General features: G+C 39.8%; 1 protein-coding gene across 21 annotated transcripts in view; it reads left to right on the top strand.

The window, feature by feature from the left end:
* The window catches only part of ptprs.S (protein tyrosine phosphatase receptor type S S homeolog), a 380,500-nt gene that overhangs the window by 343,108 nt on the left and 23,548 nt on the right, over positions 1-13,844 (top strand). The window lies entirely within an intron of this gene.

Below are 13,844 nucleotides of genomic sequence, written 5' to 3'. Positions count from 1 at the left end.
CCCTAACACAAGATAACAGCTGCCTGGTAGATCTAAGAACAACACTCAATAGTAAAAACCCATGTCCCACTGAGACTGAGGAAAAACAGCAGCCTGCCAGAAAGCATTTCTAAAGTGCAGGCACAAGTCACATGACCAGGGGCAGCTGGGAAATTGACAAAATGTCTAGCCCCATGTCAGATTTCAAAATTGAATATAAAAAAATCTGTTTGCTCTTTTGAGAAATGGATTTCAGTGCAGAATTCTGCTGGAGTAGCACTATTAACTGACTCATTTTGAAAAAAAAAATTTCCCATGACAGTATCCCTTTAAACATTAAATAAACCCAATAGAATAGTTTGTGTCCAATAAGGATTAATTATTTCTTAATTGGGATAAAGTACAAGCTATTGTATTATTACAAAGAAAAAATAAATTGTTTGTGAAAAATTTAATTATATGGTTAAAAGGGAGTCTATGGGTGATGCCCTTTCTGTAATTTGGATCATTCTGGAGGTTTCCCGATAACTGATCCTTTGCATGTAAAACCAAAAAGTTATATTTTTTATTTTAATTGCTCAAATATACTTTTGTTTATAATATAAATAATGATAGTAATGGAACCAATGACAAAATAAATGCATCCCCTGCCCCGAAAAGCCTTCCAAAATATATTGTAGACCTTTTTAAATATGTATATGATGCAAAATTTTGAAAGTGGACCTAACATTTTTTAAGGGGACCCAGATTAAGTTTGGAGATATGGTCCTCATGTACTAAAAGGTGCTGTATGGGGGTTGTGGCTTGGGCGGGGAATCTGAGGTGTCTTTGCTGCTGGCACAGGAGACCGCGAGTAGCAGCCTCGGTGGGCCCCGGGACCCCCAGTCCTACTCTGGTTAAGAATAATAGCAATGTGAATTAAATCTCAAAATCAATATAATAGCTTTTATTTACATACACGCACATGCATTGAGAACACTGCACATTTTATTCCAAATCAAAACATGAAATTGATCAAATTTGTGTTTTTCCTTTACTACAGAAAGTGAAAAAAGGGAATATTCAGCTGTTCCAAAAAATAGTAATATCTGCATTCTTCTTTACTAACTCAAATATTCACTGTATAAACAGAAAAACCTTCAAGATTTTGCTTTCCTTTGAATCACTGAACTAATACTTAGTTGTATAACCACTGAGAACTTCTGCACAATGGAGTCAAACTCCTGGCACCTTTTTCAGATGTCTAAATGTACATACCGTTACATTCCAAAATTCTTCTGCATTTCTTGGTTTTGCCTCAGAAACAGCATTTTTGACGTCATGCCACAAGTTTTCTATTGGATTAAGGTCCAGGGATTGGGCTGGCCACTCCATAACGTCAACCATAACCTTGTTGGTCTGGAACCAAGATGTTTTACCCATTTACTGGTTTGTTTGGGGTCGTTGTTTTGTTTAAACATTTTGGGGGCATTTCCTCTTTGGCATAAGGCAACATGAGTTCTTAATCACTTAGGGGCACATTTACTTCGAATATCGAAGTCGAAGCATTTACAGCAAATACTGTACGATTCGAAGGATTTTAATCCATCGATTGAAGGATTTCCCTTCAATCAAAAAAAGCTTAGAAAACCTATGGGGAAGGTCCCCATAGGCTATCATTGTAGCTCGGTACGTTTAAAGTGCCGAAGTACCGTATATACTCGAGTATAAGCCGACCTGAGTATAAGCCGAGGTGCCTAATTTTATTTACGAAAACTTATTGACTCGCGTATAAGCCTAGACACAACTAAGACCATTAGACAAGCAGTTATAGCCGGTAATTTTTGGAAAAATGAAACCTTTTATTAACAGAAAGTTCCATTTATAACCCTTTATGCTGCAATCACTACAGCGCAAAACTAAATCACTGAAAATGTGTCCCCCCCCCAGTGGATTTATATTACAGACATTTTTTCAGCTGAGACAAAATATACTTTCCACTTGCAATTATACACACATAGACACACACACATATACTATACACACACACTCTCCCCACACAATAATCACAAACTCCCCACACATATACTATATACACACTCTCTACCCACACCATCATACACAGACACACACTCCCCACACAATAATGACAAGGCACAGAGGAGGCAGAAAGCATGCACTGGTTTGTGTCAAACTCTGACTTAACAAGAGCAATAGACAGCAACACATAGTCAAAGAAATCAAAGTCCTCTTAAGATTTAGCCTCATATATTTTAAATTATGAAACAAAAACATTTTGAATGTCAGGCTCACCAGTTGCAATAGAGGCTTTGTAAATTAAACAACTCAATGCAATTCAACTAAACTCTGTGCCTGAATGGAAATGAGCCTACAACTGGGCAGATGTTTTATACATGACTAACTGCCCAAAACACTGTTTGATTAGGATTTAAAACCCCAAGCAATACTACAATAAATGCCTGTAAAGTATAAATATACTAATGAAATCATTACTGTAAATTATGAGGATAAATAACATCAGTGAGGAGTTGGGAGATATTACAAATACCGCTCTTACCAAAGTTTGATCCTGGCGGCCCTCCATTCGTATGCCCAGGCCACGGGGGACACAGGAGCCAGTGGGGGTCGGGTAGTTTCCATATTTACAAACTGACGCGGCAGTGCGGTTGTGAGGGAGGCTAAGGCGCGCAGACCGATCCATGCGCCTAGTCTTGTATGTGCTTCGTGAACTCGGCGGCGCGCACAGAAACCCAGCACTGGTTCCGGTGAGATTCAAACAGCCGCGTCCGGTCACCAAGGTGAGAGAAGGCTCGTTTCTTAGTAGCATGTAACAGGACGCACTCGCGGTTTCCTGGGGGTTATCTCTGGGTTAAAGTTTATTGACTGCAGCGCGGTAGCTGGCAGTTCTGGCATTGTAGACCATCTGTGTATGTTTCGTATCTGTGTATGTACCGTATGTGTGTTGCACGGATGAGGGGGGTCTTTTTAATACATATATTTCATCTACCAGACTTTTTTTTTTATCACTGACTCGAGTATAAGCCGAGGTAGACTTTTTCAGCACATTTTGGGTGCTGAAAAACTCGGCTTATACTCGAGTATATACGGTAGGTAGTTGAAGTTTTTTTAAAGAGACAGTACTTCGACTATCGAATAGTCGAACAATTTTTAGTTCGTATTGTTCTAATCAAAGTCAAAGGTCGTAGTAGCCTATTCGATGGTCGAAGTACCCAAAAAAAAAACTTCGAAATTTGTTGGTTTTTTTACTTCGAATCCTTCACTCGAGCTTAGTAAATGTGCTCCTAAATGTTGGTGGGTCTATTGATTTCCATCGTTTAGGAATTAACGCCTTTGCAGATTGTAATAATTGCAGAGTCAGTGGATCTGTTATTACATTCTTTGTATCACCCTGCAAATTAAGAATTATATTACTTTGGTTATCTATCTTAATCTTATTCTTTATCTTTCCTATGGCTTCAGTTATATTTTCCTAATATTGCTGTAATATTGGGCATGTTAGCCATAAATGCGTATGGTTACCATCTTCTCCATGGCACCTCCAACCCCCTGAGTTATTCGGATATATACTTTTAAGTTTCATTGGGGTGTAATGCCACCTTGTCAGCATTTTATGTGATGCTTCCCTTGTTTTAGCTGCTTTAGATGTTCTATAAATTGTTTTAATAACATCTTTCCATAGATCCTCCGAAACTCTTTACCCCAATCTCTGCGTTCTTCAAGTATTTTGATGTGTTGAAACTAGGATTGCCATCTTTTGTCCGTCTAACTCTGTGCAGAGGGCGCAGCTTTGACGTAATGGGGCAGAGTAGTGACATCAGTAACGGGGCTATGACATGTTGATCGCAGATTGGCCGATTGTTGTGTTAATCATAGGGAATCCTGTCTGGATTTCCTAATTTGGAAAACTTTGCAGGCAGTTTTGACCCAGAGAGCCCTTCAAAAAACTGCCAACCCTAATTGAAACTGATCTGTGGTCCCTGGTATATGATAAATAGGCCCAACACTATAGTATGAGAAACATCCCAATATCGTGATGCTTGTGCCAACATGCTTCACTGTCTTGACCATGCTTCACTGTCTTGACCATGTGCTGTGGCTTGAATTCAGTCCTTGGGGGTTGTCTGACAAGATGTCTATGACCCCTAGACCCAAAAAGAACAGTCTTGCTTTTATCAGTCCACATTTTAGGCCAGTCAGTGTGTTCTTCGGCAAATTGTAACCTCTTTAGCACGTCTTTTATTCAACAATGAGACTTTAATGAATATAAACACTATAATAAATGTTGTAAAACTGTAATCCAAAAGACAAAGATAGGAAATGAGGAGCGCATTGCAGCAGATGCTAAGACTAACTCCAAAAAGTCTTCTAATTATATTAATAGGAAAAATATGTTGGTTGTGAGTGTTGCTCCGTTATATAATGGTATCAGTATGGTTGTAACAGATACAGAAAAGGCTAATGTGCTCAGTTATTGTATTCAGAGATAGGACGTGTCAGACAAATTTGATTGCTTTTTATGATGAGGTAAGTAAGGTGCTGGACAGTGGGTGGAGCAGTAGCTGTGATCTATTTAGATTTTGCAAAAGTGTTTGATACTGTGCCCCATAAATGACTGCTTTCTAAACCAAGGCCTGTTGGGTTTAATGAAGTTGTTTGCACATAGTTAGGAAACTGTCTACAGGATCGGGTACAGAGGGTGGTTGTTAATGGTACATTCTCTACTTGGAGTAAGGTTCTTAGTGGAGTTACTCACGGCTCAGTATTAGGTCCACTTTTATTTAACTTGTTCATTAATGACTTAGGGGAGGGTATTGTAAGGAATGTATCCGTGTTTGCAGATGATACAAAACTATGCAGCCCAATTAATTCCATCCTGGATTTGACAAACTGGCAGTCTGGACAGCTAAGTGGCAGATGAGATTCAATGTTGATAAATGTAAAGTCATGCACCTGGGATATAAAAATTCCAAGCTACTTATACCCTTAATGGGACTGAACTAGTCAAATCCATAATGCCAGTCACCAGCATCAAGGAGAAATAAGATCTTGAACTATATTAAAATAAGCATAGAATCACAGCAGAAGGGTGTTATTCTTCCTTTGTACAGAACGCCGGTAAGGCCCCATCTAGAATATGCCATAAAGTTTTGGTGTTGGTCTCCAGCGCTCAAACAGGACATTATTAAGTTATAGAGGGTGCAGAGAAGGGCAACTAACCTGGCAAAAGGTATGGAAAATCTTGGCTATGAGGAAAGACTGCGTTGTTCATGCTGGAGAAAAGGTGTTCAAGGGGTTATATGATAACTATGTTTAAATGTATAAGGGGATCATATAATCTCTCTAATGCTTTAATTACTAGTAGGTCTTTCCAACTGATACAAGGGTACCCATTCCGATTAGAAGAAAGGCGGTGCTCCTTAAATGTGTGTATAAATAAAAGACACTTATTTCACCAAGGGCTGGCCCAGGAATGGTTTATTCCATATTGTGAGTATATAAATGAACATTGGCCGTGCACACCTAAGATTACCTGAGTTGAGTGCGGATACTGAAGATTTATTACTATATATATATATATATATATATATATATATATATATATAGTGTTTTTTTACAGTGAGAGCTGTGAAGATGTTGAATTCTCTCACTGAATCAGTTGTACTAGCTGATAGCTTTAAGAAGGGGTTAGATGGCTTTTTAGCAAAGGAGGGAATACATGGTTATGGAAGATAGAACAAAGTACAAGTTGATCCAGGAACTAGTCCGATTGCCATCTTGGAGTCAGGAAGAATTTTTTTTGCCTTCTTCTGGATCAATTAACAGTTCAGTTAGGCAGGTTATATATGGACTAAAAGGTTGAACTTGATTGACATTGTCTTTTTTCAACCTAGCTTTCTTCATTATTAAGTGATCGTTAAATCGGGTTGAAAAAAAGACAATGTCCATCAAGTCCAACCCTTCCAAATGAAAACCAGCATCCATACACACACCCCTACTTTCACAGAAATTATATATACCCATACCTATACTAACTATAGAGTTTAGTATCACAATAGCCTTTCATATTCTGTCTGTCCAAAAAAATCATCCTAGCCATTCTTAAAGGCATTAACTGAATCAGCCATCACATCACCTGGCAGTACATTCCACAACCTCACTGTCCTGTCTGTGAAGAACCCCCTACGTTGCTTCAAATGAAAGTTATTTTCTTCTAGTCTGAAGGGGTGGCCTCTGGTACAGTGATCCTCTTTATGGGTAAAAAGGTCCGCTCTATAATGTATAATGTCCTCTAATGTACTTGTAAAGTGTAATCATGTCCCCTCGAAAGCGCATTTTTTCCAGAGAAAACAACCCCAACCTTCACAGTCTACCCTCATAATTTAAGTCTTCCACACCTCCAACCAATTTAGTTGCATGTCTCTCCAGCTCATTTATATCCCTCTTAAGGACTGGAGTCCAAAACTGCACTGCATACTCCAGATGAGGCCTTACCAGGGACCTATAAATAGGCATAATTATGTTTTCATCCCTTGAGTTAATGCCCTTTTTTATGCAAGACATAACTTTATTTGCTTTAGTAGCCACAGAATGACACTGCCCTGAATTAGATAACTTGTTATCCTTCTCATTTAAGGAAACTCCCAACACACTGCCATTTAATGATGGCAATTTAAATGCTGTAACTGTGCATTTTTGGGAATGTACCAATGCTTACATAAAACTTTCATCTCTGAATTTGCTGGTTATGTACTTATGTGTCCGTGTGGTCTTATCTATGTGGGTTAGACCAAACAGATGATTAAATCACGAATTTCACAACACCACTCGGCTATCATTCTAACATTCTGTTGAACTTCAGTTCATGGATGGATACTGTTCCTTAAATTTTGGCCTTGAGTCTAAAATGGGTGACGGTAGGGCGTAACAGGCTAGCACGTGGCAGATGGAAATGACAAAATATTAACGTGAATTATGTCACTGCCATGTATACTGTGCATGCCCAATTGGGCACTGGATAAAAATGCAGCACTAAATGTCAGAAATTTTTTTAAGATGAGTGTAGTAAAAATTTGGGCAGTTGCAGTAAATCTATTTGGATTTTGCCAAAGTGTTTGATAGTGCACCATAGATGATTGCTTTCTAGCTAAGGTTTGTTGGTATTAGTTGCACATGGATAGGCAACTGATTAAAGGATTGTGTAAAAAGGGTGGTTGTTAATAGTGTGGTTGTTCTAAACTTGGAGTGAGGTTCTTAGTAGGGTTCCGTAGGGTTCTGTATTGATTCCACTTAATTAAATAGGCGGCTAAGTGGCAGATTGGATTCAGTGTGAATAAATGTGAGGTTATGCACCTAGGATCTAAAAATATGCAACCCACTTTTTTTAAATTGTTTTTATTTATGCATTTTAACTTTAATACAGTACAATAGTTAAAGAAGAAAAAGTAAAAAGGACAGAGCAGTCATGTAATAATCACAACTGCAATAATACAATTGAATTTACCAAACAATGGCAGTCCGCAACTGCAAGGAAAACAAGGATGAAAAGGGGCATAGATTAGTGGAAGGAGAGTATAATTTTTCCTCTTTACAGAGTGATGGTAAGGCCCAACCTATAATATGCTGTCCAGTTTTGGTCTCCAGTGCTCAAACAAAATATTATTGAATTAGAAAGAGACCAAACTAGGGCTACTAAATTGATAGAGTATGAAAAGAAGAAATGAAAAAAGGCTGGCCAAGTAAGGGTTGTTTACATTAGAGAAGATCTGCTTAAAGGTTTATATGATAACTATGTATAAATATATTGATTATAATATAATCTCTATAATTCTTTATTTACCAGTATGTCCTTTCTGCAGACATGAGGGCATCCATTTGATTAGAAGAAAGGAGGTTCCGTCTAAATATTTGGAAAGGGGTTTTTACAGTGAGAGCTGTGAAGTTGTGGAATTATCTCCCTGAATCATTTATACGGACAAATACACTAGGTTGGATTCAACCAGAGTGGATCATAGCCAAGCCACATAAAGACTACCTCTGCTTGTACATAAATAAAAATCTACTTGGTTTTTACATGCTTGTTTTAGAAGACTGCTCTACAGTTAGATTCAAGAAAGGTTGGATGGCTTTTTAGCAAGTGAGAAAATACAGGATTATGGAAATTGATCTTGTACAAGTTGATCCAGGGAGTGGGACTGGTCCGATTGCCATCTTGGAGTAAGAAAGGAATTTTTGTCCTCTAATTAGAGAGGATTCAGAAAGGTTTTTTTTTCCTTCTGCCTAACTGTGGACTTGTGGAGTCCTTACTGTTTATAAACAGTTATTTTGTACAGCCTGGAAAACATCAGTAACTGTTCTGAGAAGTTCTTAGAAATGTCCATGACACACTCACATACTCCCACAAACCTATGTAATTAAATTCAGTAGACAACCATATTTATGTTCTTTATGTAAAGCAGTGCCTCACACACTCAAAGCTGATTATCTTCAAACTGATTGAAACTTCTGACACTAATTTCCCCTTCAAATGAATGGAGATTGCTAAAGGGGGTCTATGTGCTCCATTTTGGTGCATCAGGATTAGAGGAAAGCAGTGTGCAAAATGTAAAAATTAAAATGCACAATTGCATCCTTTTTTGAACTTTGCCTTCAAATAATAAATTACCCTTGGTATGGGGCTAGCCTATTGATACTGAACAGGGGCGATCCTTGGGCTGCTGCTGCTTCTGCCTGAGGCAGCAGCAGCACCAATGCTGTCCCACCCTCTACTGCTTAAATAATCAGCGTCCGAGTGGGTCAAAGGGTGGCCTCCTCGCTTGTTCAATGAGCGCAATAGCACTCTCTGCACTAGCGGAGCTGAAATTCTGGGTTAAAATTCTGCTTTTAAAGGAGAAGTAAACCCCCTGGGTGCAAAAATCCCTCCCCCCTCCCCTGTGTTGCACCCCTCCTCCTCCCCCCTGGCCTACCTGTCCCGCCGGGCAAATGCCCCTAACTTGTTACCCCTCTGCGCAGGTCCTGTCCACGGAGCTCACAGGCGCCATCTTCTCCCAAGCGGTCTTCTTCCTGCTTTGACCGACGTTTTTGGCGCATGCGCAGTAGGAGCATTTACCGGGTACGAATCTACTGCGCATGTGCCGAATGTCATGAAGTTTTCCGATTTCACTTCGTGACATTCGGCACATGCGCAGTTGATCCGTAACAAGTTAGGGGCATTTTCCCGGCAGGACAGGTAGGCCAGGGAGGAGGAGGGAGGGGGGGCAACACGGGAGGAGGGAGGGATTTTGCGCCCAGGGAATTTCCTTCTCCTTTAAAGTTACAAGAGGTGCCTTTTTGCCGCCCCTTGTAACTGGCCACTCTCTGCCGTCTGAGGCAAGGTTCTCGCCTTGCCTCATGGCAGTAACGACCCTGATACTGAAACACAGGAAGGAGTACACTCAGGCTTCATTAGCTCGTCCAAGGGCTTGGTGAGCAACCTATTTCCCTAATCCTTTACAGGCATTTTAGCTTTGTTCAGTGTCGGACTGGCCCACAGGGATACCAGGAAATGCTTCAAAACATTTGTCATATTTCATGGCCAAAGAAAAGAAAGCAGAATAGAGGTTGCATGAGTAGAGGAATTATATTGGTACTGACAGTGGGCCCCTGATATAAGGTCTTTTTCTGGGCCCCTGGTCTAAGGTTTTTGGGTGGGCCCCTGGTGTCCCAGTCTGACACTGTCTTTGTTATGCCCTGCTGTTCAAATTTGAAAAACAAGGCCCATGCTATTTCCTGCGGTTTCCTTGATACAGCTAACCAAGGATTTGTTAAAGAACTAAATCCTTTTCCAGAACTGTTTTAAGGCTCTGGTGGGCCCTGGGCAAAAAGCGAACTGATGGGCCCATATTACCCTGTCGTACGCACTGCGGCAATAAATATGTCACGCCCACTTTTGGTCACTCCCCTAAATACTTCACCCATTTTACAAAAAACATAACTCATACATAATTACTACAGAAATTGGATAATGTGCCACTGTAATTACTATGGAAAATCAGCATATTAAGACCTGCCAGTATAATTACTACAGAAAATGGATAATTAACTCCAGCTGTACCAGTATAATCACTGTTGAAATGCCCAATAAACACTCCATTAATCCCTAATGAGCAAGTAAGATCCCTATAAAATGGCCACTGAACAGAAAGTTTCTGACTTTGTCTGTGTTTGTTGCAGATAAGTAATAAATAACCAGGAACAATACTGTAGCCTCTCAGAACGCTCCTGTGATAACGAGTTTGCGATGGGTACGAGACCACCTCGAGGGACACAGCTAGGGTGACCAAAATAATGTTTTTTTTAAATAAAACATTGCACATTAAATGGGCCCTTAAAATAAGTGTTCCCTGGGCAGATGCCTCTTTTGTCCTAATATTAAAGAAGCGCTGCCATAGATCACCCTCCTACACTGCCCCTTCTCCCCCTCCTCCAAGCTCCCTCCCCGCATCTTTTATGTACATTCTCCTGCAATATCCAAAGAAAGTTTAAAGGTGCTATATTCCCCTGTCTTCGGGGTGTTTTGTTTCTGTTTATGCCATTGCCACAAATCTAGCAAAAGCATGCACAGTGGAATCTGCATCTCCATATCGAGAAATTCCAGATGAGCATCAAAAGACAGGGGAAAATGGCACCCGAACTCCACTGTGCAACTCTGCAAATTCATGTCAGGTTGCCACTGAGGGGAACTTTTCAACAGAATAGATGTTGTGGGGAGGGAGCTTGCTACCAAACTTTTACTTGAAATTCAATGCTATTAAAATTTCCTGTGTATCTTTTTACAGACTCCCGGTTTTGTTCTGCTTAAAGTGGACCTGTCACCCAGATATAAAAAGCTGTATAATAAAAGTCCTTTTCGAATTAAACATGAAATCCAATTTTTTGTTTTTATTAAAGCATTCATAGTTGTTCTAAACTCATTTAAAAATCTCAGCTGTTAATCAAATATACCTTAGGCCAGGGGTCCCCAACCTTTTTTACCCGTGAGCCACATTCAAATGTAAAAAGAGTTGGGGAGCAACACAAGCATGAAAAAGTCCCTTGGGGTGCCAAATAAGGGCTGTGATTGGCTATTTGGTAGCCCCTATGTGGACTGGCAGCCTACAGGAGGCTCTACTTGGCACTATACTTTGTTTTTATGCAATTAAAATTTGCCTCCAAGCCTGGAATTAAAAAATAAGCAACTGCTTTGAGACCACTGGGAGCAACATCCAAGGGGTTGGAGAGCAACATGTTGCTCACGAGCTACTGGTTGGGGATCACTGCCTTAGGCATAGAGGTGGGGCAAGCAATTACTTCCACTTTCCATTCAGCACTTCCTAAATGTCACAGCTCTCCCCACATTCCCCCACTTCTCTTAACCATTATTTTTTTAAAATTCAGGTGTGATTTATTTAATTCACAATTAAATAATCAGTATAAACGTAATTCAGCATATCACACATTGATTGTACACGTTATCATACATTTACCAAATATAATATAAGGGTAACTAACAGTAACTAAAACCAAATAGAGTATATCCCACCTTTGTTCTACTCGCTCCTTAATTACCCTAGTCTTGCACCCATTCCAGTCATTTGTCCCAGATTTTATGAAATTTCTTTCTACAACCTCTATTTTGATATATAGTATAATGCTCTCAAGATTACACACATTTTTAACCTCCTGAATCTACTGTGCTGATGCGGGAGGTAGGGAGTCCTTACATTTCCTTGTGATAAGTTTCTTGCCTAAAAACAAACTCTCCTTTATAAAGGTACCCTGTAAAAATGTGAATTTGTCATTAATGCCAACACCAATAAGACACGCACTTGCTGTTCTTGGTAGTTGTGTTTCCAAGATTGTGTCTAGTGTGTCGAGGACTTCAGCCCAGTAACAGGTTAAAGCTGTGCAGTCCCATACCATATGACTGAGAGAGGCATTTTGAACATGACACCTGGGGCATTCAGAGGAGGATGCTGGAAAAATGAGATGCAATTTTGCCGGATAATAATATGCTCTATGCACAAGGTAAAGTTGTATCATTCTGTCTCTATAATTGACAGAGCCCGATAGCGGGGAAGCCAGCAAGTCCTGCCACTCCTCCTCCTCCAGTGGCCCAATTTCTCTCTCCCATTTACCTTTGAGAGTCTCCAATGGTTTATTAAAGTGTGTAAACCAGTTTGGATATAAGTCCTCTTGTGGTGCCCTGCACTAAATCGATTAAACTATATTGAGCTGGATTGGTCGCCGACTATTTTGAACTATTAGTTTCTTTTTAATTTGAGTGTATAGTAACCACTGATGTGGGGGCAATTGGTAAATCTCTTGCAGCGTTTCAAACAAAACCACCGTATCTCCCTGCCATACTTCTCCTATTGTAAGAATCCCACAACATTCCCCTTTCCACCTAATTTAGCTATACCTGGGAAATATTGAATGTTCCACAAAGGGGCCTGGGCAAACAATTTGTTAACCATTGGCAGTTGAGTGGCTTTCCCCCAAATTAGTCGCATATAGAGCATAACCTGGTTTGGAAATATACAGAAGCTTGTGGTTTTCTGACGAGAAGCCATTGATATGGGGAAACCGCGCCTCCAAGCAACACCGTATGCAGTTGGTGCAGGGATTGGTGATGTGATCCCTCTATCCAAGCAGTTAGGTGGCTTAACTGCACTGCCAAATAGTACAGGAAAACATTTGGGAAAGAGACTCCCCCCTGAAATTTATCTCTAGTTAATGTATTTAAACTCAAACGAGGACGAGATCCAGCCCATATCAACTGCCTGAAACATGAATCTATTTTTGTAAAAAAAAAAAATATATTTTTCAATCAAAATAGGGGCTTAGAGAAGCATATAAGTCAGCTTTGGAAGAAGAATCATTTTTATACGTTGAACTCTGCCCATAGGACTTGGGGACCCATTTACTTAGCTCGAGTGAAGGAATAGAGGAAAAATAGTTTGAATTTCGAATGGTCGAATATGGCTACTTCGACCATTGAATGGGCTACTTTGACCTTCGAATTGAACAATTCGAACTAAAAATCGGTCGACTATTCGATAGTCGAAGTACTGTCTTTTTAAAAAATTCTTCGACCCCCTAAAACCTACCGAGGCCAATGTTAGCCTATGGGGAAGGTCCCCATAGCTTCCTAACAATTTTCTGATAGAAGGAATATCCTTCGATCGATGGATTAAAATCCTTTCAATCGTTCGATTTAAAGGATTTAATCGTTTGATCGAACGATTATTCCTTCGATCGTAGGAATAGCGGTAAATCCTTCGACTTCAATATTCGAAGTCGGAGGATTTTACTTTGACGGTCGAATATCGAGGGTTCGATATTCGACCCTAGGTCAATGTGCCCCTTAGTGTCAGGGATTCCCATGCTCTAATTGTTTTTGCTATAATCCCATTCAAAGGCAAAACATTATTCTCTTAAAGGGATACTGTCACGGGAAAACATGTTTGTTTCAAATTGCATCCGTTAATAGTGCTGCTCCAGCAGAATTTTGCACTGAAATCCATTTCTCAAGTGAGCAAACAGATTTTGTTATATTTAATTTTGAAATCTGACATGGGGCTAGACATATTGTCAGTTTCCCAGCTGCCCCCAGTCATGCATATGCAAAATGATTAAGCACCATTTTGGAATCTCTAGTGATTCTAGAGATTCCAAAGAAGTGGTGCTTAATCATTTTGGGTAAATGATGTGGTAGCAAAGGACACAAAGGCATTCCTGCAAATCAGAAAAGGGTATGTTTCATCATATGCAATGTTAAGTTCTTCAGGGGATAGATTGCTAACTGGTTTATGTATGTTTTGCTCAGG

Source organism: Xenopus laevis, chromosome 1S, assembly GCF_017654675.1.
Source record: "Xenopus laevis strain J_2021 chromosome 1S, Xenopus_laevis_v10.1, whole genome shotgun sequence".
Taxonomy (NCBI): domain Eukaryota; kingdom Metazoa; phylum Chordata; class Amphibia; order Anura; family Pipidae; genus Xenopus; species Xenopus laevis.
This window is presented reverse-complemented; position numbering and strand designations above follow the sequence as displayed.